Raw genomic sequence first — 14144 nt, 5'->3', positions numbered from 1 at the left:
GCATAATGTAGATTAGCATTTTATTTAGAGGTGGAAAGGCTGGTTTCTGACGTTATCTTCTAAGGCAGGGTTTCTGTGTTGTCAGAATTACCCTTGGGAATCCTTTTAAAAAGCCCATCTTTGGAGCAACTTAATATTTCTAGGGTGGAGCCGCAAAGCCAGTAGTTGGCTTATATTTAGAGGACATATTGTATTTTAAAAATCCTTCTTTAAATATGAGAATCACACTTGGCTAGTGTGGCATTCACCCTGTGAGCGCCGCGGGATCCGAGATCCATTCTCATTGCAGAGCCGCCAGTGCATCACTGACATGATGTCATTCTTTTGTTTTGCTGGACAGTTGAATCTCAGTAAATGGATGGGTTATGTGATTCTGCTATTATACTATATTTCTAGCTAGAATCTTTTCTGTATGTACTTGGATTACTCAAATTCATTCACTTTGTAAGGTTTTGAGTGGCTACTATATGCTAGACATTGTTCTAAACTAGGAATAAAGCAGTGAGTAAAACAAAGTCCTTGCTCTGTGTGGACTTAATGTTAGTGGGTGAGAAAAGATGGATAGCACTAGATGTACATTCTTCTCCAGATGGTCATTTTTCATGGTCATACCACATCACAAAATATTTAACCCATGTTGTGAGATGTTTAGGTTTTTCCTATTATAGAAAAGTGCAATGAGGATAATACAAGGTGGGGCAAAGTAGGTTTACAATTGTTTATATGGAAAATAATACAATAATTAATAATACAAGAATGAACTGCTTTGGGTACTCACAACTGTAAACCTATTTTTGCCCCACCTTGTATATACCTACTGAACATATCTGAATTTCTTTTGAATTCAGTTTCTAGAATTGAAATTACCCGGGCAAATAGCAGGCACAGTTTTAAAGTTCTTTGATTGTAGAGTATAATTGCTTTAGAAAAAAATGCAATTTAAACTCCATGCACAGAATATGTGAGTGCTGTGGGGAGTGTTTCATTACCTGTTTAAAGTGGTATAACTCATTCCTTCATTTCAGAAATTCAAAGCAGCATAAAAACAAAGTGGAAAAAAGTTTAAAGTCAAAACTAAGTTGATCTCACAATTCCTAGTGGGAATGTCAGTTCTCCTCAGAGCTGTTTGTATAATTGGTCTTAGTTTCTGTTGGGAGCGGGCATCCAGTGGTACAAGTCCTTGCCAAGAATAAAAATTGTTAAGTATTAACTCTTACTTTTCCATTTTTGAGATGCACAGAAAATTTAATTGCAGAGTAGGTTTTGCTTTGTGAGTAGAGTGTACTTAAATTAGTGTATCAGAATGAAAAATGTTTTTAAGTATTATCCTCCTTGGTTGTAGAATGAAATATCATTTCATTAGGGAGAATATGTCCTAAAAACCCTGAATTATCAGATAGGAATTTCAAGGTGACTCCATTGAAATGTTTATTATTTTGGAACTAGTTTATGCATTTAAGAAATAGTCAAATGAATATAGTCTTGAGCATTTGGCTATCGAGTAAACAGTCTTGATCTAATATTTTAAATTTGCTTCCTTGATTTTAACTAGTTATCAAGGGGTACAGTATGTTTGTAAGGATTGAGACAGTAATTTTATCAACTTGAGCATCATTTTTACTGGCCATCAGTTTTGGAGATCCATCTCAAGTTTTTTGTACACCCTTTATAAAACTGAGAACTTTTGACATTGTTTATCAAAATTAGGTTTCAGTTTAGATGACACTTAAAATGAAACACATTTTTCCTAATTACAAAAATAATATATTCCCATAGTGAAAGTAATTAAACATTGTCAAAATGAGAGTAGAAAAGAAATGGCAATTCTCAGAGATAGCCACTGTTTGTTATATTTTTTTTAGAGTTTTCTAAATACATACATGAATCTATAATAATTTGTACTTAGGTTTTCAGCTTTTCATTATGAGGAAATTAATAGCATTTTTTACAGAAATGCAACTTTTTATTAAACTTAATGTATCTTGGCTATCTTTTTATATCAGTATAATACTACAGGGCTAAATTACAATCTTATTTACCTAAGACCATTTTGTGGCTATTTGCATTGTTTCTTACTGTTTTCCTATTAGAGGTAGTGCTGCAGAGAAAGCTATGTACGTACATCTTTGCTTATTCGTATGTGTTCCTATAGAACAAATTCCTTGATGTGGGATTACTTGATAAAAGACATTACTACTAGAGGCCTGGTGCATGAATTCGTGCAAGGATGGGGTGTGCTCAGGCCAGTGGCGGGGAGGGGCTGAGGGCAGTTGGCCTGCTGGCCCCACCCCCGATTGGGGTGTTGGGGCCAATCAGGGCCCAGATCAGGCTGGTTGGCTGCCGCAGTGCGTAGTAGCCACTGATCGTTCTGGTCTTTCCGGTCTCTGGGCTTTTATATATATAGACTAGTGGCCCAGTGCACGAAATTTGTGCATGGGGGGGGGCTGGGAGGGAAGGGTGTCCCTCAGCCCGACCTGCATCCTCTCCAAGCTGGGACCCCTCAGGGGATAACTGGTAGTTGGACATTCCTCTCACAATCCAGAACTGCTGGCTCCTACCCGCTCGCCTGCCTGCCTGATTGCCCCTAACTTCTTCCTGCCAGTCTGATTGTCCTTAACTGCTCCCCTGCTGGCTTGATTGACCCTAACCACCTCTGCCTCAGCCCTGCATTCAGGACCCAGGATTCTCTCCTCCAGCCGACCACAGGCACCTGGGATCCGGGCTTCCCTCCCTCTAGTCAGCCATAGGCGCCCAGGCCGGCTGCAGCCGCAGGCGATGGTGGGCAGGTGGCTTCGCCTGGGCTGCAGCCGCAAGTGCTGGAGCCTGGGACTGCGGGGTGGGCGGCTTCTCTGTCTTCCCTGGGATGCAGTGTGGGTGGCTTCTCCAGCTGGCTGTGTCCTGGGATCACGGGGCAGGCGGCTTCTTCGTCTCCCGGGCTGCAGCCAGCCTCAGGCACTGGGGCCCGACTTCTCTGATCCCCAGAGGCCCGGAGCAGCAGCGGGCGGGGTGGCTGCTGCCATGTTTTCAGGTTAATTTGCATACTCACTCTGGTGGCTGGTAGTGTAGCGGAATGATGGTAATTTGCATGTTTCTCTTTTATTAGTGTAGATATTGCCTTCCAAAAGGTTGTACCAATTTATTTTGACCAATAATGGCCCATGTTTTAGTTTTCTTTTTTGACAGTCTCTTAGGAGAAAAATACCTTAGGTTTTCTTTTTATTTTGTAAGTCATTAGTGCACTGACCATCTTCATGTTTTGCCTTTTCATATTTCTTCTGTGACTTTTTCCTGTTGCTGTGCTGGGATGCTTCAGTTGTGTTCATTTTTCTTACTGACTTTTGTGATCAGTATTTCTTGAACCAGGAAAGGAGATGTAGAGGAGTATGGTGGTGAACAAAATAGAGATAGGCCTTGACCTCGTGAGACTTAGAGCAGTATAGTGGGGAAGATGCAAGAAGCACATAGTACTAATCCTAAGTGTGCACAGTGCTGTGAGGAGACCTGTAGGAGAGATTTGGAGGAATGTATGGGGGTTAGGGAGTAGGGAAATCCGCTCTGTGCCGCTGGGGAAGACTCCCTGCACAAAGAAAGTATGTTTAAACAGACCTGATGGAAGAGGGAGAGAAGGCTGGGCTTGGGTAGGTGGGGGAAGAGCAAGTGAGGAAGCTAAGCTTCCCCAGCAGATGAAGCCTTCTGTGAAGAGCAGACGGGAAAGGCCAGGGTTTGAGGAACCGGAAGGATCACTGTGGTAGGAGTGCCGGTGAAGGAGAGCAGTGTTAGATGATGCTGGAGAGGGTCACACGTCCACATGTGATCTTCATTCTAAGGGCAGTGCAGAGCCATGGACCAGTTTGAAAAGCAGAAGCGTGGTTTCATGTCTGCTACAAATCTTTGAGCATTCTGGGCATGAGATAAGTATTGTCAATAGGAATACCTGCATGAAGGTCAGTGATCTGGGTAAATATCCATCTCTTGGTAATTTTTAGTGTAGGGAAGAAAAGATGGCTCATTTAATAGATGATGCTGGCAAAACAGACATCTGAGAAAAAATAAAGTCGGACCCCTATTCTCATTTTCTAAAATAATTTCCAAATGAATTAAATTCTTAAATATATAAAATAACTAATAACAATCTTAGAATAATATTTAGATGACTATGTACAGTCTAAGAGATAGATATTTTAAATCAAGAAGAGACATTCAGAAGCTATAAAGGTAGGGACATATAAAAATTTAAAAACTGTATTTTATGGCAAATAATAACACAAATCTCAAACATTATGTTGAGAAAAGGAAGGCAGCTATATACAGCTACTGTATGATTCTATTTTTGTGAGTTTCAAGAAAATACCAAACTCAGCTAGGGTGACAGAAATCACAGAAAGCAAAATATAGGTTGCCTCTTGGTGGCTGAGATTAGGGCAAAGGGGCATGAGGGAACTTACTTTTTTAAAAATAGGTTTTTATTAATTTTAGGGAGAGAGAGAAACATTGATGGGCTGCCTCTTGTACACTCCCTACTGGAGTCTGAAACCTGGGCATGAGCCCTGACTGGGAATTGAACCTATGACCTTTTGGTGCATGGGATTACACTCAAAACAACTGAGCCACACTGGCCAGGGTGGAACTCTTTGGGGTGATGGAAATGTTATCTATTTTGATTGAAAGGATAGTTATACATGGTTATATACATTTGTTACAACTCATTGTACATTTGCATCTGTATAGCATATGTAAATTATACCATAATAAAATACAATTGACAGATAATAGTTTGGGAAAATATTGTTCTGCATTGTTAACACAACAGGTCGGCTAATATCTAAAATATACAGATCTGCTCTCAAATTGATAAGGAAAAGGTTACCCGAAGAGAAAGTAAGTAAAGGATATAAGTTGTTGGCTATCATAAGGGATAAAAATGGCTAATAAATGTATGAAATAATATTCATGAACAAGTAGTCAGGGAATTGTAAATTAAAGTAACAGTGAGATGTCACTTCCTACCCTTCAATTAGAAAAATTAAAAAGTGCAGTAATTCTTAGTGGTGGAATTGGGGAGGAGATGTAAAATATTCTCGTATCACTTGTGGAAATGTGAATTATTAGAGTATTAGTGACCCGGTGCATGGATTCGTGCACATTGAAAGGAAATTAATTAGAAGGTGGCTGGCGGGGTGGGACTGGGCGAGATGGGCCGGACATGCCCTGGAGCCAACTTCCTGTGGTCTCTCCCTGGCCGGCAGCACCTGAGGTAGTGCCATGGCTTGGAGGGCATCTGCGAAATGAGCAGGGTCCCTCCGGCAGGTGGGGTCCCTCAGCCTGGCCTGCGGGGATCGGACTGAAACTGGCTCTCTGACATCCCCCGAGGGGTCCCAGAAGTACAAGAGGGCACTCTGCAAAGTTGCTGTTGTACAGGGTGTGAAACGCAAACGCAAGTGTGCAGTAAACCAGATTCGGGACCCCTCGGGGGATGTCAGAAAGCTGGTATCAGCTCGATCCCCACTGGCCCGGCCGAGGGACCCCACTGGTGCACGAATTCGTGCATCAGGCCTCTAGTATGCATATAAGATCTTTGGTTAATCTCTTCCTGCCCTCCCCCCATCCCCCTTCCCTCTGAGATTCATTAGTCTGTTCCATGTTTCCATGCCTGTGGTTTCCGCTCCTGCATTGAGCGTCCGCCCCCTGGTGGTGAGTGCGCATCATAGTTACTGGCTGGTCAGCCAGTCGGCCAGTTGCTTAGGCTTTTATTTTTATTTTTAATTTTTAATTTTTTATATATTGTTTATTTAAGAGAGGAAAGGGGGGGTGGAGAGAGACAGAGACAGAGAGAGAGAGAGAGAGAGAGAGAGAGAGAGAGAGAGAGAGAGAGAGAAATAGAAACATCAATGATGAGAGAGAATCACTGATCGGCTGCCTCCTGCACATCCCCTACTGGGGATTGAGCCTGCAACCCGGGCATATGCCTTTGACTGGAATCGAACCAGGGACCCTTCAGTCCTCAGGTCGACACTCTATCCACTGAGCCAAACTGGCTAGGGCTGCTTAGGCTTTTATATTATGCTAGAGGCCTGGTGCACGGATTCATGCACCCGTGGGGTCCCTCAGCCTGGCCTGCAGGGATCGGGCAGAAACTGGCTCTCCGACATCTCCCGAGGGGTCCTGGATTGCGAGAGGGCAGTTCTCGGGCTCCCTCCTCTCTTCTCCTGGTATTATCTGTTTGTATCTGTCTCGCTTCTTTCATCTCACTTTACCCTAAGTTTGGCAGTAACTGACGACTTGTGGGCATTTAGCTGTAAAATGCAATTATTTAGCAAACAGGATTTACTTAGCCTGGAATCTAGTCGGCCTAAGGTAGGACCCTGCTCAGTGTCAGGCTCTCGCCCAGGCCCTTCCGCCCAGGTGGAGTCCTGAGGCGGTGGGAGCCTTCTTCTTCCCACCTGAGCTGTTCCTTTGCCTCCTTCCCTCCCCTGGGGTTTCCCACTGGCGCTATTGTCCGCCCAGAAGGAGGGAAGCCACGGTCAGTTTCCCAGCTAAGAGTGGTAGCAGGAAAATTCGCTGCCTCCACTGGAAATCGATATTAAGCAGATGGGCCAGCGTGGGCGCCAGACATTGGGGCCGCAGCCAGTAGGTCCTGCACGTCTCATCATTTAGCTAATCGAGTCAAAAAGTTTTTGTAAGGGCCAGACCCATGACCTCTGCAGTGGGCTAGAGGCCCAGTGGGGAGCCAGACCCGAAGTGGGGATCCAATGGACTAGAGGCCCGGTGCATGGATTTGTGCACCGGTGGGGTCCCTCAGCCTGAGGGGATTGGGCTGAAACTGGCTCTTCGACATCCCCCGAGGGGTCCTGGATTGCGAGAGGGCAGTTCTTGGGTGATGCACCCTGGGATCGGGCTCCCTCCTCTCTGGTTCCGGTGCGTCACCTGAGAACCGCAGCTGCCAAGTCACTGCAGCTCAGCAGCTCCTGCATTGAGCGACTGTCCCCTGGTGGTCAGTGCGCATCATAGTTACCAGTTGGCTGGTCGAATGGTCGGCTGGTCGCTTAGGCTTTTATTATATATATACTAGCGTTCCCGTTGCAGGAAAAATCCTGCATTAAGGTTTCCTGCTGCACTCTACCCCGCCCCGCCTGCTCTCCTCCCTTCTCCCCCGCCTGCCTTCTCCGCCAGCCCCCCTGCTTTTCTCCCTTCTCCGCCAGGCCGCCTGCTCTCCTTCCTTCTCCCCCGGCCCTGCCTCCGCTCCTCCCTTCTCCTCCCCCCGGCTTGCTTGCTTCTCTGCAGCTTTGCTCCCTTCTGCAGCTCTTGGCTTCTTTCTACACTGTCTTGATATGCAAATTAGCCACCATCTTGGTTGGGTTAATTTGCATACTCATCCTGATTGGCTGGTTGGCGTGGCTTGGCTGGTGGGCGTGGCTTGGGCATAGCAAAGGTGCGGTCAATTTGCATATTTGTCTATTATTAGGTAGGACTAGAGGCCTAGCTGTGCGAGGAGGTGCCCCGCCTCTTGCCCTGTGAGGGGGCACTCTGTGGGCAGCTGGGACCTGCGCCTTGACTTGTGCAGCGCCGGGCCGCCACGAGAGTCAGGCCAGACTGCCACTGCGGGTGGCCTGGACCTGCACCTGACTGGCGCCACGGGCAGCTGGGACCCACACCTCACTTCCGCCCCAGGCCTCCCCTACCCGCTGCCTGTGTTCACTCTGGGGCTTCCTGAGCCGGCACAGTGGCTTGGCCAGCCCCAGGCCCCCCGCCGCCGGCCCTCCTGCCTGTGTCTGCTCCGGGCTGCCGGAGCTGCCGTGCCGGCTCGGGCAGGCCCCCGTCTCTGTCTCCATCTCTGCTCTGGGCCTCACCTGTGCACGCAACCTCCTCCTGTCCGGTTGTCCCATTACAGCGTCCTGGCCTAATTTGCATATTACCTCTTTATATATTAAGGTTAGAGGCCTGGTGCACGACATTCGTGCACTGGAGGGAGGGGGTCCCTCAGCCCGGCCTGTGTCCTCTCGCTAGTCTGGGACCCGTGGAGGCAGCAAAGGCTCCCACCATGCCACAGCTTCTGGCTGAGTGGCACTCCCCCTGTGGGAGCACACTGACCACCAGGGAGCAGCTCCTGTGTTGAGCGTCAGCCCCCTGGTGGTCAGTGCACATCATAGCGACCTGTCATTCTGACATTGGGTCTATTTGCATATTAGGGTTTTATTATATAGGATTATATATGAAGATAGATTGTTGGAATGCTGTCTGGTGATATTTTGCTTCCATATCCTGAAGAATATTCTCCACATGGAAATTGTAGTAATCCTGGTGATGCAAGTCAGGGCATGCTATCTCTGCGCCGACCTGCAGTGTCCCCATGTCTGTGAGTAGAGGCTAGCCCTGCTCTTTCAACTCCATCTTCTCTGCACCTCACTGCTCCTGCTCCACCCACACCGGCCTCCTCATGGCTCCTGAAGCTCTCTATACTGGTCCATTGCTCCTTTTTCCTTTTGCCTAGACCTTCCTCCTCCAGAGGGATCTATATGCAGATATGGCTACCTCTCTGTAGTATACACAGATACATTCCCACCCTTTTTTAGCTTTTTACTCTAATGCTGTTTTTAATGAAGCTTTCTTAAGCCACCCTAAATAAAATGGCAGTCCCTCCCTCACCCTATTTACCCTTGCTTTCATACTTATTTTCCAAAGCACTTACCACTCTCTAGCATACTCTAAATACGTATTTCTTTTGATGTTGTCTCTCTTCTAAACCTACCCTTTTAGGATGTAAGCTTAACTCTGGGCATTTAACTCTTGTTGGCTTACTGCTGTGTCCTCAGTGCCTAGGTTAGTGTCTTGTATATAGTAGATAGTTAAAAATATTTGAATGAAGACATATATCTGTTAACATTAGAGATAACCTTTTACTAAGCAACCTGGATTCCTGGCATCTATCTTATAGCCGTAAGAGCCTGAGAATTGGGATATATGTCCAAGAATCAATGTAGCATTGCTTAAAATGGCCAAAACTGAAAACAAGTGAATGATCCTAAGTAAGGGAATGGCTCAATAAATAGTGAAATGGTTACACTATGAAATATTATGCGGTTCTTAAAGAGTTGTATATATACAGATGACTTGGAGGGATTTCTGTAGTGTATTATTGAGTGAGGAAAGCAAGATTCAGACATTTACTTATGATCGCTTTTTCAAAATAGAATGTGTGTGTGTGTGTGTGTGTGTGTGTGTGTGTGTGTGTTTAACTTAAGATTGTATGAGCAGAAAAAAGGTATGTAAGGATACATGCCAGATGTAAACTGGCTGCTTAGAGAGATGAAGATAAGCAAAAAGGTGGAAATGGATTACATTAAAATTAACCCCCCCCAGCAAGTACATGCTTCCTTTGTGGGGGAGGGTGTCTATAAATAGATGCATGGGAGCATGCTCTCTAACATGTTAATGGGGCTTCTTTCAGATGGTGAGATAAATGTGATTTTTAAAACTTTCTTCTTTCAAATTTTATGTATCTTAAGATTTCACAATAAGCACTTAAATTTTTTTTTTTGGTTATTTCTCACTTGAAGGTATTTTTTCCATTGCTTTTTAGAGAGAGTGAAGGGAGGATGCGGGGTTGGGGGGAGGGCTGCGGAGGAGAAAGAGAAAGAGAGAGAGAAATATCGATGAGAGAGAGATACATGAGACACATCAATTGTTTGCTTCCCGAACATGCCCGAACCAGGGCCGGGGATTGAACCCGCAACCCAGGCACATTCCCTTGACCAAGAATCAAACCTGCGACCCCTTGGTGTGCGGGCTGATGATCTAATCACTGAGTACATTGGCCAGAGCAAGCACATACTTTTATAGTCAAGAAAAAAAAAAAGCAGTTTTCTTTTTCTTTTCTTGGGTGTGGGGAATATTCACTTTGCTTTCTTTCTGTAATCATTGGGTAATTTTCTGATTACAAATCAGTATTCCAGGTACTTTTATGCTCGTAAGGGAGTACATATATGTCTGAGTATTAGACTTAACCGTGTGGTTGAGAAAGGAGTATTCTCTATTATAAATTAACTGGCATAGGAGTTTATTGAAGTATATAAAACACTGGCTACTCTGGAGAATTGGCAAGAATGGATTTTGGGTGGGTGATGGCACACTGGAAATGGAGAGGCCTGGAGAGGTTGGGGAGATGTTTAGAAGATATGGTTTTTAGGACTCTGGTACTCAGGCTGTGGGAGGTTAGGAAGAAAGAGGGAATCAGAGTTGGTAGCTCTTTGTTGTATGTATTAAAATGTTTTCCCCAGTTTCCCTTTCTCTCTCTTTGGTCTTTTTTTTAGCCTCTTTTTGATATATTGAAGTTCTTACATAGTACAACATACCGGTCTGTTCTTTAATGATCTCTAGGTTTCATACCATGTTAAGGACTTCTCTACCTTGAGATTGTAAAAATGACCTTCTATGTTTTCTTGTAGTACTTATGGTTTCATTTTCCCCCCACATTTACATCTTTGATCTCTGGAATTTATTTATATGCAAAAGAGTGATATGGTGATTCACTTATTTTCCAGAAAGTTATTCCAAATTTTTACCTGCTTTTTGTTGTTGTTATTGTTAATCCTCACCTGAGGATGTTTTTCCATTGATTTTTAGAGAGAGTGGGAGGGACTGGGAGAGAGAGGGAGAGAAACGTGGATGTGAGAGAGACACATCCATTGGTTGCCTCCTGAATGGGCCCCAACCCGGGCCTTGGATCGAGCCTGCAACTGAGGTACATGCCCTTGACTGGAATTGAACCTGGGACTCTTCAGTCCGTGGGCCAATACTCTAACTACTAAGAAACTGTTTTTGACTGTAACTATGGAAGAAGCTGATGTCTTCTGTATGACTGTTAAAAAGTTAGGACTTTAGACATTTGAAGAATTATGGGCAAATCAGGTTCAGAGTAGGTGGGTACTTCATTATCAACTTAAAAATTCATTTGAGGTCAGTGATGGTCGAAAGAGGTTTTTTTTCCCAGCACCACCAACCAGTTAACCTAATTCTGACACTATCTACCCAGAGATAGCATCGGATCACACAAGTTCAAGGCTCAGTACCACAGACTGCCCCTCCACCCCTTTAGACACTAATGCCAAGTTCAGGTTGTTGCCAGAGCTTCTGACCAACCTCTCTCTCCTTGGGTTCAGTTAATTTGGTAGAGCAGCTTACAGAACTCAAAGAAACATGTTACTTACCAGATAATCTGTTAATTATAAAAACTCATTTCTCAAACATCTCCCATCTCAAACAGTTTGGTTCTTGACCAAGTTGTTCACAGAGAAAATGTCTGTTGTCGAATGAAACTTAGGTTTTCTACCTGACAGCCCTTTCAAGCTGATACCTCAGCATGACAAAAAGCATCTCTCAGGCAGCAAACAAGAGGGAATGCTTTTTTTTTCTTTTTTCTTTTTTCTGGCAAAATCAACTATTAGCACAATTTTAAAGCAGAAAGAGGCTACTAGAATGCTAATGTTGCTAAGAGTATGAAAGAAACTGATCACAGACAATTGAAGAAGTAGAAAACTGTTGTTGATCTGGATAAACGAAAAGCAGTGGGCCAGAGACAGCCATTTCTTGGAGGTAGTGCGTATGAACCAGCAAAGAGGCTGCATGCTGACCTGGAAGACATACCTGGACCGAGTGCTAGAAGTGATTTGTTTAAGGCTCGTAGGGGTGGTTGATAAATTTAACAAGTGTTTGTTTGTAGATTAAACAGTACATTAGGCATGTACCGTATATAAGAAAGGTTAAAACAGGGAATCATTTGGGTGTCTGGAATGGATTAATTCAATTGACATGATTTCTAAGGGGAAAAACTATTCGGTTTTTGAACAAATCACTTCTCAAACAGCCTTCTGGAACGAAGTAAGTTTGAGAACCGAGGTTCCTCTGTAACGGGAACTGCCAGATGGGAGCGATGCATAAACAAGGTATGCATTTTGGGTATGGCACTCTCATCGAACCTTCGTGTGTTCACTAGCCTGGAAGCTCTAGGAAGCTCTCCTTTGGGGTAATTATGGAGTCTTCGTTATACAGCCACGATTGATTAATTCATTGGCCATTGGTAATTGGACTCAACCTCCAGCCCTATCTACTCTCTGAAGGTCAGGGAGTGGGATTGAAAGTTACAAACCTCTAATCACATGGTTGGTCTAGGACAGTGGTTGGCAAACTCATTAGTCAACAGAGCCAAATACCAACAGTACAACGATTGAAATTTCTTTTGAGAGCCAAATTTTTTAAACTTAAACTTCTTCTAACGCCACTTCTTCAAAATAGACTCGCCCAGGCCGTGGTATTTTGTGGAAGAGCCACACTCAAGAGGCCAAAGAGCCGCATGTGGCTTGTGAGCCGTGGTTTGCTGACCACTGGTCTAGGAAACCAGCCCCCAATCTTAGCTTTCTGAAAGTCACTTCATTATCATAATAAAAGACATCACTTTGGAAATTCCAAAGGTTTTAGGAGCTCTGTGCCAGGAACAGGAACATAGACCAAATACTATATATCATATTATAAATCATAACCATAAATGTATTCTGAATATTTTGAAATCTTAGTATAATTAGTATTATTGAGAGACAGTTTAAGGCAAAGGCTTTTCTACAAACCTGTGTTAGTTTGTGTCAGGTCAAGTAAGCTAGAACTGGCTTTCTTTTTTTTGTTGTTAATCCTCACCTGAGGATATTTTTCCATTGATTTTTAGAGAGAGTGGAAGGAAGGGTAGAGGGAGGGAGGGGAGAGAGAGAGAGAGAGAGAGAGAGAGAGAGAGAGAGAGAGAGAGAAACATTGAGAAACATCGATGGGAGACACATCGATGGTTGCCTCCCACATGACCCTGCGGGGATTGAGCCTACAACCCAGGTATGTGCCCTTGATCAGAATCGAACCCAGGACCCTTTAGTTTGTGGGCAAATGCCCTAACCACTGAGAAAACAGGCTAGGGTCTGGCTTTCTTTTAAAAAAAATTTGTTTATTGATTTTGAGAGAGAGAGAGAGAGAGAGAGAGAGAGAGAGAGAGAGAGAAACACATCAGTTTGTTGCTCTATTTGTTTATGCATTCATTGGTTGATTCTTATATGTTGTCCTGACTGTGGATCAACCTGCAACCTTGATGTATGGGGATAACGCTCTAAACCAGGGGTCCTCAAACTACGGCCCGCGGCCACATGCGGCCCGCCGAGGACATTTATCCGGCCCGCCGGGTGTTTTTGCCACCGCTGCCTGTCCTGCTTAGCAGCCGACTTAGCAGTGTGCATAGGAATTTGTTCATAGGTTTTTTTTTTAAACTATAGTCCGGCCCTCCAACGGTCTGAGGGACAGTGAACTGGCCCCCTATTTAAAAAGTTTGAGGACCCCTGCTCTAAACCAACTGGCTTTCTCTATTATATTTTGTATCTCTAAGTTTCTTAGAGTATAATCTGAGAGGAAGAGTCCTGGATGGAAATAAGGGAACCTGAGTATAGAGTACTGTTCTTATAAAACACTTATTTTTCTTTTTTAACATCACCACCCTAAGTAATAGTGTAATGGGAATGATAATCCAATCTTATTTACCCTTAGGATGCTATGAGGCTGTCCAGTACTCGGTAACCTTGAGGGGAGTAAGTTTGAGGTCTGTTGTAATGGTGTTGCATTCCTCTTTTCCTGTGAGATAATCTCATAGGAGTTCACTGAGGATTAGAGAAAGAATTAGGAAAAGTAGCAGAGAAATGTGCAGTATGGGTCTTCAGAGCCAGGAATTTTTCTTTGAATAGTTCTCTTGCTATTTACTTAATTCTTTTGTTACCTTGTAGTTCTCCACTTGTCACATGTTTGAATTCTACTGGAGATAACCATCTCCTCGAAATTCACTTTATTATTATTTTATTTATTATTTTGAAATTCACTTCATTATTTTTTAAACTAGAAAATGAATAGGCCCTAAGTGGGAAAACAATTCAAGTGGTCTAGCAGTATATAAAGTACCTCTTCTGATACCTCTTTTTTCTTTTTCAGAAGGAACCCTGTTGTGTTCCACCCACCCTAGTGCCTCCTTGAGTTAAGAGGCTAAAAGAAGCAATAAAAATGGCTTGTTGCTATGGTTTCTCCTTTGGTTCCTCCCTCTCACCATTCCTCCTTGTTGAAATGGATCTCAC

General features: G+C 44.0%; 1 protein-coding gene across 2 annotated transcripts in view; it reads left to right on the top strand.

The window, feature by feature from the left end:
* ULK2 (unc-51 like autophagy activating kinase 2) overlaps positions 1 to 14144 on the top strand; it is a 129180-nt gene that overhangs the window by 4370 nt on the left and 110666 nt on the right. The window lies entirely within an intron of this gene.

This window comes from Eptesicus fuscus, chromosome 20, assembly GCF_027574615.1.
Source record: "Eptesicus fuscus isolate TK198812 chromosome 20, DD_ASM_mEF_20220401, whole genome shotgun sequence".
Classification (NCBI taxonomy): domain Eukaryota; kingdom Metazoa; phylum Chordata; class Mammalia; order Chiroptera; family Vespertilionidae; genus Eptesicus; species Eptesicus fuscus.
This window is presented reverse-complemented; position numbering and strand designations above follow the sequence as displayed.